Source organism: Cucumis melo, chromosome 1, assembly GCF_025177605.1.
Source record: "Cucumis melo cultivar AY chromosome 1, USDA_Cmelo_AY_1.0, whole genome shotgun sequence".
Taxonomy (NCBI): Eukaryota; Viridiplantae; Streptophyta; class Magnoliopsida; order Cucurbitales; family Cucurbitaceae; genus Cucumis; species Cucumis melo.
The window spans coordinates 11,884,570-11,896,107 of NC_066857.1; the positions used below are offsets into that span (position 1 = coordinate 11,884,570).

At 34.8% G+C, this 11,538-nt stretch overlaps 1 pseudogene; it reads left to right on the plus strand.

Moving 5' to 3' along the window:
- The first annotated feature begins 5,097 nt into the window (after nucleotides 1-5,097).
- Nucleotides 5,098-6,240, plus strand: LOC103501275 (1-aminocyclopropane-1-carboxylate synthase-like; annotated as a pseudogene).
- The last annotated feature ends 5,298 nt before the right edge of the window (nucleotides 6,241-11,538 follow it).

Below are 11,538 nucleotides of genomic sequence, written 5' to 3' on the forward strand. Positions count from 1 at the left end.
ATTAGTTGGGAGAAAAAGTGTAGTTCAATTACCTGCTTAAGTAAATGTTATTGAAAGAGTAGAATAATGCAAAACATTTTCCAAATTTAACAAACACCAAAAGAGAATACTCGAGGACGGAGAAGAGAGGGTTGAGTGTTAAAAAAACAAAACTCAATTTAGAATGGAAACAATTTGACATTAGTGTACCTTATTTTAGATTTTTCAAATATTGCGGAGCATTGTAAGATACTTCATGGACCACGTAAAAACCCTAATGCCAAACTAATTTCTCATGCTCACTAATTATACACATGTATGCATATATATATATATATATATATATATATATATATATATATTGTTAATAAATTATGAAAAAGAGAGAAAATAAAAAAAAAGGAAAATCTAGTTAATCCATATGCATATGGAATGTCTAATCTTATCATATCTATGACTTCATGTGACAATTCTAGAACATACCTATAAAAAGTTGATTTAAATCAACGCATATTAACAATAATAAATTCCAATTCCCTCTAAGAGAGGCTTAACAAATATGAAAAATAAGTTTATAAATAATCCAACAATTTGGTTAAATATTTTTTATTTTCTTTTAGATTGGATTGGATTGTGGTGGACTAAAAAGAAATTTGGTTTGATCCAAATTAAATATATATTCATTTATCTTTGTTTAAAGTTTGACTATTTTTTATTGATTAATTTGTGTTTTTGTTGAAAGTTTGTATTAAATACCATAGATATTTAGTATCTTTATATTTGAATTAAATAAGATTTTTGTTATTAATTATATGTTATCGATAAGCTTATAAATTTGAAATTAAAAAGAAAAATGGAGTAATAATTTGACAACCCAATCCAATCTAATTCAACTTTAAAGGGTTAAGTTAGGTTGGGTTTAAGACTTTATTTGGATCTTTTAGGTTGTTAACCTAGCCAACTCAAATTTTCATTTGGTCCAAAAAACACCATCTCAACCTAACTTCTTAACCTTACTCAACCCTCATTCATCCTTGGCCTTCAACTTCTTCTAATCACTTTTGTGCCTAATAATAAAAAACAATAATCCTTCCTAGATTTACATTTAAGGTTGCGTTTGGGGGAAAGGTTGATTTAAGGAAGGGTTAGTGTTATGATAAAACTAGTGTAATGTTAAATTTAGTTTTATCATATCCCTTATTTGGGGGAAAGGTTTAGAAACGTAGATTTATGATAAGAGGTGTTTTAGGGAAAGGTTATGTGGGAAGGATTATGATAGTGTTATGAATAAGATGTGTTTGGGGGAAGAGTTATGTGGGAAGGGTTATGTGGATTTTATGATAAGATGTGTTTGGGGAAAGTGTTAGGTGGGTAGTTTTATGAGAAATTTATAGTAAGAAGTGTTTGGGAAAGGGTTAGGTGGATAGGTTTAGATGGAATTTATGATAAAATTTATTTGGGGAAAGTGTTATATGGGTTGGGTTAATAATTTTTTTTAATGTAGTATAATATTTTTTAAATGAGATCGTAAATATGATCAAATAAATTTTATTGCATACTTTTTTACGAAAGCGTCCAACCCGTCTTATTGCGAATAATTTATTCTATGTGTAATGTTATTAAATTAGTAAAGACAGTTGTCCAATTTCGAATTAATGTATGAATATATTACGAAAAATTTATTAAAATTCATTTTTTAGAAATACAAATTAATTATTTGCTATTTGTAATTAGCGATAGCGACATCCTCCTATTTCGAACATATATAATTACGTGCTATGACGCCTTGGTGAAATTGTGAAGTAATCGTATATTTAAAAGAAACATTACGAACGGAATGGAAGGGTTGTGTAAAAAAATTCGATTAAAAGCTTATGTAAAAAAATTGAAACTTTTATTAAAACTTGATCCAATTCCAATTTTTTTTGAATATATTAAAAATTTTCCATCTTACTTAGTTTGTGTAACATAAAACAAATAACTTTGTTTAAACATTATTTTAAAATACGGGTTGCATTCTAAAGGCCTTATGCAAATTGTAAGTACAATGTGTCGTAGGTATTATAAAAATAATATATGAGAAAATAACGTTTATCATTTCTTTAAACAATATTTAAATTATATTAATTATTTTATCTTTTATCATCTTTAATTTAACTTAAATCTAAATATTTATTTATATTTCATCATAAAGTTTCATCCACTCTTTCATTTATTTTATGAAATCTTTATTAATATAAACTATTTTCTCAAATTAAATTAGTCTTTTGAATTTTTTTTTCCAGTCTCTTTCACACATATAAATATATATGAATTCATTGTGATTGTGTTTACAATCTTAAAAAGTGATTAAGAAAAAATCTTAACCGTCTATTCTATTCGGTAAAACAACTTATTTAATAATTTATCATGACTATTTAAAACTTTTTTGCTCTACAATTTGTTGCACGTGAAAGTTAAAAACAAACAATAATTTAAATCATAGAATGAAAGAAAGAATTATTAATTCATTAAATAAAAGAAATGTCCATGAAAGAGTATATATTACATAACCAATACTGTTTGTCTTAACTACATAATTTATACCGTAATGAAAAACGAATACATTATCAAAATTACATATGGCTAAGCCATAATACCTCTTATAAGGGTTGGATAACCGATGACGTTCGGAAAAAAAAAAAGTTAGGACACAAGCAAGGCCGAAAAATTGAAGAAAAATAAATGACAAAAGGAAGGAGTACATACCTTGTACGTAGAAGCACTAGTCCGAAATTGAAACGTAAAAAAAAAAAAAAACAACGTTGAAAACAAAAATTCAACTTTGAAAACAAATGATAAATAGCCTCAGAGTTTACAAATCGATTCAATAACTTGAACTAGATTCCATAGTTGTAGAAACATCAATTAAGATGGATTAAAAACAAATAACAAAGGCAAGAAACACATGTATCAAAAGAAGGCATACAACAAAAGCATAAACATAGGGGAGAAACAAAGCATACACATAGGACATAAAACATAAGACAAACATACCAAGTAGGTTAAAAAGGGAAGCAAAATGAAGGCAGAAAGTAGGGTAGAAACCGTGAGAGAAGAAGGCAGAAACCATTTACCTACGAAAGATGAATTTGGAATACAAAGGAAATGGCCAAGCAATGACAAATGGAAGTGGTAAAGCATAAGTATAAAATGAAGGATTATATAGAGTATGTAGGGAGTTAAAATGCAAATAAATGACCCAACCAAGAAAAGGCAAGAGAATCTCTGAAAAAGCAGGCTAGAAGATAAGTCAAACAACAGTCAAAGTAGATATTGGAAGCTATTCTGCAGCCAAGTACACATGAAAAGATAAGACAAACAATTGAAGGGACAAAACAAAAATGAAACAAATCTAATTCAGAAGTAACTCCTTACCATGCTCGGGTAACAAGAAGTAACAGAGTAAACCAAACTAAACCAAATAAAGTAACCTAAACAAATCAACCGAAACAAAGCAACCAAAACAAAGCAACTGAAATAAAGCAACCGAAAGAAAACAGAATAAGGCAAACATACATTTTTTTAAGAAAAAACTTAACCAAAAGACATAATACAATCCCATATACATCAGCAATTAGTAATTAAAGTAGAACAGATTCCATAAATCAAGCTACATACATATATGGAAAACAAAAAATGTAACAAAATCAGTGTATGTCAATCATGAAACTTATCATCGACTTTGAAATTGGATTTAAAATAGTCCAATACCTCCCTATCAAGCTCGACAACCATTGGTAGACAACGGTGGTGTCAAAGCATCTGCCTTGTCAGTGAAGGAACGACACCAAGCCAAGCAAAACACCCACTCGCAACAATGGAAACTCGAGTGGCAAGGATTTTCTGTTAGGGTCGCCTTCAACAAAATTTATTTTGAGGCAAAACCCTATACTCCAAAAGGTTTTCATGTTTGGAGCCAACGTCGTGGAAGGGTCGGCTTCAACAAACACGACACAGCCTTTCGAGAGTGAGAGAGACGGATGAGAGAAATGTAGATAGAGATTTGGCTACACGAAATCCTCCCCAATCGGCGAAATGCAACAGAAAATAAATTTGCATGAAAACGGATCGAGGAAGAACAGATAACGAAATAAGGAGAAAAAACATTTTGATGAGGGAGAACAGAGGGTCGTCAGACGAACGAGGGAGATGTTCGGATTGAGGGAGAACATAGAACGAACGAGGGAGAAGACAGAACGAAACAACGAACAATCGATTTGTTGAGGGAGAACACACAACGAACGAGGGAGACCACACAACGAAAGAGGGAGACCACACAATGAAAAAGGGAGAACTGAGGGGATTTGATGAGGGAGAACACAGAAAAGGAAGGGGAAATCGATTTTGCATCAAATTTGGGGACAACACACAACGAACGAGGAACAAGACGCAACGAAAGAGGGAGACCAGACAACGAAAGAGGGAGAACACCGAGAAGGAAGGGAGAACACGAGTTGAAGACGAAACACAGGTTGAAGACGACGACTGAGGGGAAGACGAAACACGGTTTAAAGACAAAACGTACGTCGGGTTGGAGGTAAAGGAAACCATGTTTAGGAAACCCTAAAACTAGGGTTTCCATAAACCGTGGGCCAAATAGGGGTTAGGGTTGGGCTAACCCAAGCCCACAGTACTAACCCTAACCCCAAACAACCCCTAATTCTTTTCTAATTCAGAGTTCGAAAAATGTGCAACAGGACTATTCGACTTAGAGCATCCAAACACATAATATATGTGATCATGTATTCAAAGGAAATAGCAAAAAGAAAAACAAACACACACATACAAACAAAATCAATTACAAGAAAGAGACAGAAAAATAAAAGAGAAAGCATTAGTGAATATGAAGTCACAAAACCGTGTTATTTGTTATAAAAAAAATGAACTCTTTAATTTCAAGCACTACCCTAAACCTCCTCTCCTCCCGATATATATAGAGAGATATAAGTGCCACTCTAAATTTCCCACACAAACACACAAAGATTTCAATATCAATAGCCTTATACGAACCCTAAAATATATTATTCCCTCTCCCTCTCCTAGTATATCCACCTACATATTGTATACTCATATACGATGGGAATGTTGTCTACTAAAGCTAGCCATGATTCTCGTGGACAAAATCCCTCCTACTTCTTTGGATGGCAAGAGTACGAGAAGAACCCTTATCACCCTACTCAAAACCCCACCGGCATTATCCAAATGGCTCTTGCCGAAAACAAGTAATTTTTTAATAATGTTAGTTGTATTGTAACCATCGACGGATTTACATAGAAGCTAACGGGGTACTTGCGATATATATTAAATAATATTAATTTGAAATGTCAGATTACAATATATGTTAAATAATGCTTTAAACAAAGTATGGTTGTAGTGTATTAGTTGTACCTCACTCTCACAACTACCAAGTGTGGTTTTGTGTCTTGTATTATGTAAATATTTTTTTAAAAAAATTTTGGTGTGTATATTATAGTATCATATATAAGATAAATTTTTGGTGTGTTTTATTATATTGTGTCGTATATAAATTTTATGGATCCACCATTGACTGACATGGTTATTATTCTTTTTGTAGTTAATTAACTATAGGATTGAATCATTTGTTATCAAGTAACATTAGTTGATCGGTTGGGCTATATTGATCAATCCTTCTAAGAAAAAGATTTGGATGCAATCTTGCATCCATCTCAAGTAGCACCAAATAAGAATATGTTAAGTACCAATTAATTTAATTAATGATTTATTTTATACTTGTTACGATCATGATCATTATGATTATGGTTTTAAAGGTAGAAAATTTTATTGTATGCATAAAGAATATATAGTATTTAATGGGTTTTGCATGTATGTTATGACATTTTGGATGAGTGGATAGAGAACAATCCAGATGCTTTGGGATTGAGAAGAAATGGAGTGTCCATGTTTAGAGAATTGGCTCAATTTCAGGACTATCATGGCTTGCCTGCTTTTAAAAAGGTACCTACCCTACAACCCTAAACGGCTCTTCAATTTTGAAATAATATTATATGTAATAAATAATAATTATAATAATAGGTGTTCGTTGAATCAATGGAAGAAATACAAGGAAACAAAATGAAATTCGACATGAACAAACTGGTGCTCACCGCTGGTGCAACTGCTGCCAATGAAATCATCATATCTTGTCTTGTTGATCCCGCTGAAGCCTTCCTTGTTCCCACTCCTTACTATCCAGGGTAACTTAAATTCAATAATTTTCCCATATATAAATTCTCTTTTTATTAGTGGGTTTGTAAAAATACAAAAGATATAAATACATACATACACACATACATACATACACACATACATATATACATACACACATACATAAAAATACAAAAGATACAGGTTTGATAGAATAGAGACTTGAAGTGGCGTATAGAGGTACAAATAATTCCAATTCATTATTCGAGTTCAAACAAATAATTCCAATTCATTATTCGAGTTCAAACGATACATACATACATACATACATACATACATACATACATACATACATACATACATACATACACACACACACACACCAGGGTAACTTAAATTCAATAATTTTCTCATATATAAATTCTCTTTTTATTAGTGGGTTTGTAAAAATACAAAAGATACAGGTTTGATAGAATAGAGACTTGAAGTGGCGTACAGAGGTACAAATAATTCCAATTCATTATTCGAGTTCAAACGATTTTCGAATCAAGGAAGCATGCAGGAAGCCATGGAGCAAGCTAAAACGCTGAATTTACGAGTCAAAGGGATTATGATTACGAACCCATCCAACCCCTTGGACACCACATTAAGCCAGAGAGAGCATAACTCAGTGGTTGATTTCGCTACTACCAACGCCATCCACATCGTGAGCGACGAGATATATTCTCTACAGTTTTTTAGCACCCAAAATTTTGAAACGTCATGGACGCGAACTCACAAAAATTCCCAATTTGGGACCAAATCCACTTGGTGTACGACTTATCCACAGATCTAGGCCTACCCGGGTATCGCGTGGGCATGATTTATTCAAACAACCCAGCAATTATGGCTGCCGCTACCAAAATGTCGAGCTTTTGTTTAGTTTTTCTTAAACACAGTATTTTGTGTCATAAGTGTTAGAAAATATGGTAAAACTATCGATCAGGATAATTGCTGTGTCGTGACGAACCACTGTCTTGAAAGCAAGTTCGGCTGATCGTGGTGCTAATCGTTACGTCGGTTGCTCCCCAAGATTAACACAGCTTCCCAGTACTAACGTGCACTCGTAAGCACAGAGAATAGAAACAAAAGCTTCTGTAAATGCTCAGAACGCAGAGAGGTATGAAAGATGAGCTCGAAGTGATTATGTTTGGTATGTGAAAGATGGAAGGACTTTTGAAGACAGAGTGTGGAGGAGAATGATTATCGGCAAAGAGAGGATCGAGCGAAGATCTTAAAAATATGGCAGAGCAAATGTCGGACAAGCACGTTGCACGACGAACGTTGAATAACGCAACATTTGAACAAGGAAGGTTAGTTGTCCAAACACGAGCCTGTCCGTCCAATCGGACGGACGGACGGCGACGGCGCGTGTGTGGGATAGAGTTATACTATCACCACTTACTCACTTTGTAGTCCCCTTTCAAGACTTGAGATTATATATCCTCTTCCCACTTCAAGGTTTATCAATGTGGGACAATTTTTGTTACTTTGCTATTTGGGCCAAGCCCAATAAGTCATTTCCAATAATCCCCCACAAATGACTGTAGCAACAAAGTTTCTGGATAGGCGAAGAAGAATGAGATTTGTTCTGAGCATAGAAGAGATATTAAGCTTAGACACCAATATCCGAAGATTTGAATTGATGCGTAGTGAAGTAAGGCAACAACCTTGTTTAGAGGGAGTGAATTATATCTTGAACTCCTTGTAACACTTGGTTGAGACCCTTACGACGAGCTCTATCTCTAGTAAAAGCCTTTGTTTCTGCAATGTAAAATTGTGCCTTTATAGCCATGCACATAGATCGAACCTCAGGTCGACGTGAGAGCTCTAGAAAGAGACCTTTAAACTCTTTCATAAAAGGCGACCTCACTTTCACCGTCACATTATATGCTCCATCAAGTTTGTCAATTCAAACCACTCAAAAAGAGCTATGGAGACTTTAATATTATCCATACCGACTATGGACCCAGAAAAGGTTTTGGATCATCCATCTAGTCCATTTAAGAACTATCTACACAATGGGCTATGGACCATCAAGTCTATCGCAACAGACCACTCAATAAGAGGCTATGGACCATCAAATCTATCGCAATAGACCACCCAATTATCAAGTGCTATGGATCTCCGAAGGGCTTTAGGCCCATATTCACAGAGGAATCTAGGACCACTTTCCTTGTTAGTCCTTTGGTTAAAGGATCAGCTAAGTTCTTAGATCGAACAAATTCCAAGGAAATGGTTCCTTCCTTTAGAAGTTGTTTTACGACTGCATGCCTAAGACGTATATGTCTACTTTTACCATTATAAACACTATTCTTGGCAGTACATATCGCAGCTTGTGAATCACACTGTATGGACACTACAGATGTCCCCCACAATGGTACATCTCCTAATAGATTTTTGATCCACTCAATCTCCTATTCTGCCAACTATAATGCTATAAACTCGGATTCCATCGTGGATCTAGCTATACAAGTCTATTTTGAAGACTTCCAAGATATTGCTCCACCTCTGAGCAAAAATACATACCCACTAGTGGCTTGTTTCCCATAGGAAGGTCCAATAAGTCCCATGTAAGATTTATGACCAGTGAATCCAGTTCACTTTTAATGACCTCTTTCCACATACTTGACTCTACAGAGTTCAATGCTTCTTGGTAAGTTTTAGGATCCTCATCTATTAAGAACAAGTTTGTGAAGTTATAGTCAATTTCATCTCGCCTTTCCACTATGAAAGTGCTTAGGAAATCTGGACCGACACTTTTCTCAGTTCTCTGTCTTTTACTTCTCCTAAGTTCTAATTCACATCTTAAGTTTGAAGTATTAACAGTTTCAGAAACAGGTGTTTCACTAACGATTGAGGGGTTTTCAGGATCATGCATTCTTTTAGATAGGCTAGGAACAGACACTGATTAATTTAACGAAAATACATGCTCAAAGAATTCTGCTTCTCTAGATTCGTTTATAGTTTTATCATTTAAACACATAAACCTATATGCAGCATTATTTTGAGCATACTCGATAAATATACAGTTAAAATTTTTAGACCCTACCGTAGATTTCTTCAATGCATGAAATGGTACCTTAGCCAAGCATCCCCAGACCTTCAAATAGGAAAGATTTGGTGCATGTCCTTTCCAGAGTTCGTAGGGAGTTTTGTTTAGCCTTTTGTGGGGAATCCTGTTAAGAACAAAACATGCAGACAACACAACTTCTCCCTACATATTATCAGATAGACCGGAGCTTAATAACATAGTATTCATTATTTCTTTAAGAGTTCTATTTTTTTGTTCTGTTATGCCATTTTGTTGTGGTGAGTAAGGAGCAGTAAATTCATGGATAATCCTGTTTGACTCACAGAAGTCATTAAGAGTTTTATCATAATACTCACCACCTCTATCTGATCTTAATCTCTTATCCTTTTTCCTAACTGATTTTCAGATTCTTCTTTAAATTTTAAAAACATACTACCAGCTTCATCTTTTGTTTTTATCAAGTATATCTTAGTAAATCTAGAGTAATCATCAACAAAAGATACATAGTATTTTTTACCACCTCTACTAGTAGTGTTTTTAAAATCGGCTAGATCCGAGTGAATTAATTCTAACAGATCAGTAGTTCTAGCAATTGGTTTGAAAGGTTTCTTATGGAATTTACTTTTTACACAAATAGGGCATTTACCAGTTTCATGCGACTCAGAAGTATTAATAAGTCTCAAGTCTTTAAGCTTCCTAATTGATGCAAAATTCACATGTCCTAGTCTACCATGTCATAAGTTAACAAATTCAATCACGTAGGCAGAAGTAGAAGCATTCGCATTCATGGAAACTGTGTTTAGCACAAACAGACCATTAGACAGATACCCCTTACCGACAAATTCTCCGTTTTTGGTGAGGACAACTTTGTCACCTTCCAGTACAAATTTAGGCCCGACCCGATTCAACAGACTCTCAGACACTAGGTTCCTACGTAGGGAAGGGACATATAGAACATTACTAAGAGATAAAGTTTTGCTAGAAGTTAACTTTAAAATAACCTTCCCTTTCCCGATCACTCCTGCAGTGGCTGAGTTTCCCATGAACACGCATTCTCCATCAACAGTGTCTTCGTAGTCATGGAGAAGTTCTCGATTGGTGCATAAGTGTCTCGAGGCTCCAGTATCGAGAATCCAGTCCGTCTTATTTTCTATCAGATTGGCCTCTACTATGGCTGCTATGATCTCATTGTCTTGTTCTCCTAGATTGGCTTGAGGTGTTGGTTTCTGACTTGGTCTCCCTTTCCTTTGGTTACTTAGTATGATTTGTGTACTTCCTTTCCGCACACATAACAGACTAGTTTTTTTTTCTTAATTTGTCCCCCAAGAGCCTTGAACTGTCTTTTCTCTGAATTTTTTCCCTTATGCCCTTTTTCATGCTTGGTTCTGTCTCTGTTTACAATAGACGATTCGACTAGGTTAACATTAACTGAATTTAAATTTTTGGAGGCTAACTTATCTTTCAGTCTGTTGGCTTCTTCCGTGCGCATGTGACTGATGAGTTCCTGAAGCTTTAGATCCTTCTTCTTGTGCTTGAGGTGATTACGATAGTCATTCCATGATGGAGGAAACTTTTCCAGCAGGACATTTGCTTGAAGTATTTCGCACATCTTCATGCCTTCAGATAGGACGTTCGCCACCAGATTCTCGTACTCATGTATTTGTTCCACTACTGGCTTGTCGTCAGTCATCTGGAACTGCAGCCATTTTCCAACCACATATTTCTTTCATCCAGCATCATCTCCTCCATACCGTGATTCTAGGGTGCTCCAGATGTCCTTGGCAGATTTTTGAGCTACGAACAGGTCGAACATCGGGTCTGACATGTGGTTTAACAAATGTCCACGAACGATCTTGTTATCCTTTGAATATTTTTCAAGATCGATCACTTGGTTCGATGGGGGATCAAAAGACGGCAGATCTGTGGTAAGGACATAATCAATTCTAGTTGCTAAAAAAAATCACAATAGTTTGTTCCATCAATTGGCTCAAGTAGTCCCCTTTCAAGACTTGAGATTATATATCCTCTTCCCACTTCAAGGTTTATCAATGTGGGACAATGTTTGTTACTTTGCTATTTGGGTCAAGCCCAATAAGTCATTTCCAACAATAAGTTGTAGGGGATGAAAATCTTCGAAGCAATTATGTACAGGAAATGAAGCCAAGGATCCAGAAGAGGAGATTGATGTTGGAGCTAAGGCTTCAACCGGGCGGTGTTAGATGTTTGAAAGGGAATAATGTTCCTGGATTATTTAGGAATATTCCCACAATTTGTACTAA